The sequence below is a fragment of the Netta rufina genome, assembly GCF_964035555.1.
Source record: "Netta rufina genome assembly, chromosome: 3".
NCBI lineage: Eukaryota > Metazoa > Chordata > Aves > Anseriformes > Anatidae > Netta > Netta rufina.
The window spans coordinates 106,145,147-106,151,146 of NC_140125.1; positions in this window are offsets into that span (position 1 = coordinate 106,145,147).

The following is a 6,000-nucleotide window of genomic DNA, read 5'->3' on the forward strand; positions in this document are numbered from 1 at the left end:
GGCTCTGGGCAAAACAGCCGTCAATGGTAGAGGCTCCCCTGGCTTCCCCGTCCTCCAGTCTCCAACCCTCCCCACCCTGGCATCTCCTGGCTTCCCCACTACGTCCCTCTGGCAGCGATTTGGCATTTTGCCTACCATTTGGCAAGCAGATTTTGGCCAACCACAGTAGATGAGGACCTCTCTGAAGAGCTTCCACAAATGCCAGCCCTCTGTGCCACCAGCAGACATCGGGGGACTTCTCGGGACAGTGCCAGAGGGGACAGCAGGACGCCCCTGGCGGGGGGCTGTGCCGTGAGCAGACAGAATGGGAGTGCCAGGGCTGCCAGATGTGGCTGTGAGGGCACCATCGGGGACAGCAGCAGCTTCAGTGACAACTGTTAGCCCAAAGATAAACCCTGCTGAAAACCTCCTTTGGGTGCCAGGAGAATGGCAATGACAGGGAACACAGCAGATCTCACCTGATGAGAAACAGGCACTCAGTAGGACACGTCCATCTCTCCATCCCTTGGTTTTCACCAAGTACCCTACGTGGTGGCTCTCCATCACCTCCTTTCCCCAAAATGATGGGCCCTACACAATGGGCAGAGAAAGGGGCTGAGCAGGTGGGGATGGAAAAAGGGCTGTATGCCTTACACACAACCTCCCTCCTTCAGGAGGAAATTCTAATTGATCGACCCCTATTTGATTGATCACCTTGACAGGGAGGAGAAAACAAGGCAGAATGAAAAATATGAATCAGCTGGCAGGTGTGTGAATGCAGAAAGGGTGGGATGTGGTGAGTCACTATCGCTGCCTATTTCTCAGCTCTTCCGTAATCAATCTTTTTGTCTCTCGCGGCTTGACGGTGATTCATCCTTTGACATGCCCTGGTAGTGCTGCCTGCCAGCCGCTCAGCTTGGAGTGCCAGCAAGAGCTTAAGGAACTGCACCTGATCGCCACGGGAAGGCGACCAGACGTGGAACAAACGGCTCCAGCAGGAAGGCAGGTAAATAACACGGGTTTGGGAAGTGCTTGGTGCAGTTCTGAAGATGTTTATCAAGCATCCTCCCCTTGAGCACAGCAGAAGGGATGCCAGCCCGTAAGCACTGCATCCCCAGAGCACCGTGGTCCGAGAGGCTCCTGCTCCACCAGCCCCGGCTGCCTGCCTGCAGCACCTGCCGCTGGTGAATCCCACCAGCTGCGGGGCTCAGCACTGGTATCTGTAGGCAGCTTGTGCCTACAGCAGCTGCTGAGCTTTCTGGACCATGCAGGCTGGTGCTTTGGGCAGTGCCTTGTGTTGATTTAGCCTGTTCTGCCATGTGCTGCTGCTGGCTCCTCCGATCCATCCTTCATCAAGCCTGCTCAGCGTTGGCAGCGGCACTAAGCAGGCCCGAGTCTGGTGGCAGTCCCATAACTTGGCATAACAGCACGTTCACCTCAGATTTCTCCAGACTGGAGCTAATTCAAGGCTCTTTGTGAGCAGAGGCAAAGCTGAACTCCGTGTGCCCATGGATGAAGTCTCGGGACTTGGCTGCTCCTGCCACCGCAATGATCCAGGCCAAGGAGAGCCACAGAGCTCAGGCATCCCTCCTGGCTGGCTGGCTCCTGAGGACGCCCACGGGGACACAAGCCAAGGGGAACCACAACTGTTCAGATGCAACTTCCCTGCAGCCTACTGCCCAATTCTGCCAGCCCCAGAGCAGCCTGGCCTTAAACACTTCCATCCACCCCACTGCGTGACTATTCCTATGACAGAGGAAACCTCCATGGACTCCAGACTGCAAGTTTCTCCTTCGTTTCTTCTTGCTTTCCTTCGTTTCCACCATCTCACACAGAGAGCGGCAGACCTACCCAAGGGCTGTTTATGTAACTCTTACCTTTATGCCCAGTCTGAGATCAGAAAACCGAGCGTGACATCATTGTGCTCATCAGATCTGCCCTGCAAGTGCCACGCACAGGCCAAAATAAATGTTTACTTTGCTGTTCCTCAGGGTAATGTGGCAAAGCCAACCTAGCCAAGCCACAGTAAGCTGAATTACCTCCTGACATATACCTCCTGCAGAATAACTTATCCCTTTGTCAGTGGAGGTGAAGACAGAAACATTAAAAATGGGAGCGTGATCCAATTTCCCAGTGCTCTAACAAGTCTGCATAAATGGCTAAAGGAAAAAAGCTGCCTTATCATACTTGCAAACAGGCAAAATTTACTTGGTATTCGAGTGTCCTTGTCTACACCGATGATGGACATCATCGCATTTCACTAACGCACTCCGTTCTTTTGTCATTCCTGCCACAGTCATTTATAATGTTATCGAGTATTTCCCAGATGGATTCTCACCCTCTATGGAGGAATTTCTCCCTCCAGCCCATCAGCTCCCTGTGTGAAGTACCTGGCTGCCATCCCCTTTTTCACAAGGTCTTTTCACACTGTTACAGTCCATGCTATCTTATCTGGTCCAATAACAAAGACCTTAGCGAAATCCAAGTAGGGTAGATCCGTTGCATTTCCCTAAGGTATCATTTTTCTAAAAACTCAGCATGTTATTTCTACACTGTCCATCTTTAGATAGATCCCCATAGCACTTTTTCATTTGCATTTACCCACATGTCTTTAATTAGTCTTACTGTCACACTTTTTTTTCCTACAGCCTATGTACTTCTGTGGTCAGACTGACTCAAGCTTCCCAGATGGCTTTTGGGCCACCCTTCAAAATAAGCACGATGATTGCAACTCTCCAGCCAGAGCATACCAAGCTGGATTTGGTAGCATGCCTCCTTCTCGTTGGAACTGCAATTTCATGTAGCAGCTCTTTAATATTGCCAGTTCCCTTTGGTTTGTACACAGCAAACCCTTTAGATTTTGCTTATACCATGACTCCACCGAGACAGAGACCCTCTCATTAAACAAGTTGCGCTTGCCCACGGGTTCTATGCCAGTGTCCTACTAAGAAACTCAAGCAAGGTACTCATTTAGTTTTGGAGCCAAAATGATATTATCTTTTATCTCTACCGCTTTTCACTGCGAAGCAGAACCACTTCCTCTTCCTTGTTCTCTTTTTATTTATAGAGTGAAGTTGTCTGCTGCTGGTTTCAATCCTATTTACAACGCTGAAATCAGTTTGATTTTGGTAGTTCTCCAGACACCAGTTTCCTTGCATTCTGCCATGCTTTGTAGGCTTACTGCTGATTTCTAACGCCATGCATCTCATCTAGGCTGGCATTACACTTGACAGGTGTGTGATTTACTCTGGCCACCTGTTAAAACTGGCTGTCAAAAATGAGGCCCAGAACAGTGTATGTGGCAGGCCAGTGTGCTTTGCTGTTCTCTGAAAACATGAGGACAAAGAGAATAGCATTTCTTCTTGGTTAGCAATGCCCAGTTGGATAGACCTCGGTTTTGCCTAAGGCATAGTTTTTGGGTATCTTCTCGTCTCCTTGTTCTTCCTCCTGCCAGCAGGCCACTCACTATCTCCACAATTTCTTTCTCTCTGTTGTGATGTTGTTACCTGGTTTTCCTCAGCTCTCACTCTTTTACTGCTTTTACTGTCTTTCCCTTCCTTGCCTTTACAAGTACATGCCAAACAGATGGACCTGGACAAGGAGAGATGCAACACCACCACATGGAAAGAGCTGTCTTGAGATTTGGTTGAGTACGAGTGACAACTGTTGAAGTAGATTTAGAAACGGACCAAGGAGACAAGACAATGAAGATGAAAATCACATCTTCAGATTGTTGTCCCAGTCTTGTCCTTGTCTCCAAGATCTAAAATATCCTTGGGCCTTCTCTTCCATTATCTTTATCAGGCAGCACTAGTGGCTAAACAGTTTTTGCCCATTTAAGCATAATATACCAATAGCATGTTCTCTACTTCACAATTTTCATCATTTTCTGTCATTCTAGGATTACTTTTAAGACTCTCTGTGGTGGCCATCAGTTCTTCCCAATAATAAAGGGTCCAACAGAAAAAAAAGAGAACAAGAATATGAATGGGAACCTCTAAAAATTCTGGCAAATAATTGCCTTTCCTTACAGACTGTTGGCTATACTGATTTAGTATCATGTCTTTATGAGTGCGAGGCCATTACAGATCCACCTAAGACAAAATTTGGTAGTATAAGCATCAGCCCTGCTGACCTCCTCATGACTTGAGAGCACAGATAATATATCAGCTTATTACTGAGACAGACACCACCTTGCTAAGGCAACAGGCACACCTCAAGACACTGAGGGAAGACTGGAGCAAAGGTGTTTCATCTGTGATAAAGGCATTTTTGACGGAAGAGGGGTGGGCACTTGACAGGCTTAAGTGGGAGGCTGTTCTAGGAAAAAAAGGCGAGTGTGGGTGATGGTGCCAAGTCAGCAGCGAGACACAAAGCCAAGGGAGTGGTTACAGGGAACAGGTGAGTGTGAGGAAACAGGATCAGGCAAGATCATGTGCCAGTGCCAATCCCATTGACAAGGATTGATAGTTGCCCCAGAATTTGGTATTTGACTGACAGCTTAAATTCAGCCTTGAAATAAAACAGAACAAAGACTCAGTTCTGAAACAGCTGGTTTCATACTTTCTCAGTGGACCCTGGGTATGTTGATGAAATCAATTGCTCCCAGCACCAAGGATGCATAAAAAGATCTTAAAAAAGCTATAGGACCATGGTTTTTGTGGTCTGTCTGCTTCAACTTAACCCATGGTCCTTGGGAATTCTGGGCTGGCTTTGCACATATATTTTAGTGCTGAAAGGTGTAAGTGGACAATTAATAGGAGTTTTAAATGCAGTAACTTGTCTTCAGTATGCTGTTAGAAAATGACAGTACTCAACAACCTTTTTTTTTTTTTTTTTTTTTTTCATTACCTAAATACTAGGAAATGGCTTCATGGTTCACTTTAGGCACTGACAATTAGAAAAAAAAAAATGCTTCAGATTTCTTTAGTTTACAACTAAGAAGTTGTCTGGATTTGAAATAAAATCCCAAGAAAGTCTGCTAAAAAGCTTCTGAGAGGTCCCATTCCCAAACAATAAAACAAAATTAAACATTTTTGCTTAGCTGCTTCTGGAGACAAGTACCCAGACTGTGCACTTTTCTTGTGGAAAGAGGCTATTTACTTTTAAATGTCACAATCTACCTTGATCCAGATGAACTCCCCTCTGTAACATGGCCTTTAGGACAGACCCACATTTACTTCCAAGTGGCAAAGACCTTACTGTTTTTAATGAGGACAAGACTGTGCCGTCAGCCATCACTTTCACCAGAATGGACATGCCCCCATGGGACGGGGGAGAACGGGAGAAGGGGGTATGGGAAAGGCCAGTGAATAGCCAAGCAATTAATGCAAACTTTGACTACACGAGCTCTTTGGGGTGGGTTCAGGAGGGCATGTGTGTTCATATACTTGAAGAAAGCATCCCATCAGTTTCAGCAAATTTAATGATAGACTTCGGAACACTAATGCTTCTCAATAAATAATGACTAACTTTTATAAATGGTCTTGGCAGTACACTGTATCCAGCAGCTCAAAGGCAAGGAAAAAGGATGAATGAGCTCTCTGTTTGGTGTCACGGTCAAGGGATAAGAAATCAGCACTGTGTGCCTGAATGACACACGGGTAAGCACCAGTTACCCGTTGTACCTTAAGAGCTGTAGCAGATGGATTACATCTGTGCTTGCCTACAGCACATCTCTGAGGATTTTCCAGACTGATCTGCCAAACACTGACAGGAAACCTGCAGTAGAGCTGCAGTTGAACCAACGTCCTATCCACTCTCCCTGTCTGCCCCGTGGAGCCATCTCTGCATGTGGAGATACCTACTGCTGTGATTCCCAGAGAGGTTAAACGGCATAGCCTGTGGAGATGCTGTGGATCTAAAAGCAGTTTTAATCTATGCATCTTCCTTCTGTAATCACAGGCCCTGAAGCAACATAATGCCCACAAAAAGTGCTTTATTTGCATCTCTATATGAATACAACCTATGGCAGATATTCAATTCCTGTAATCTGCCAGAAACATCAACACCTTGAAGGCA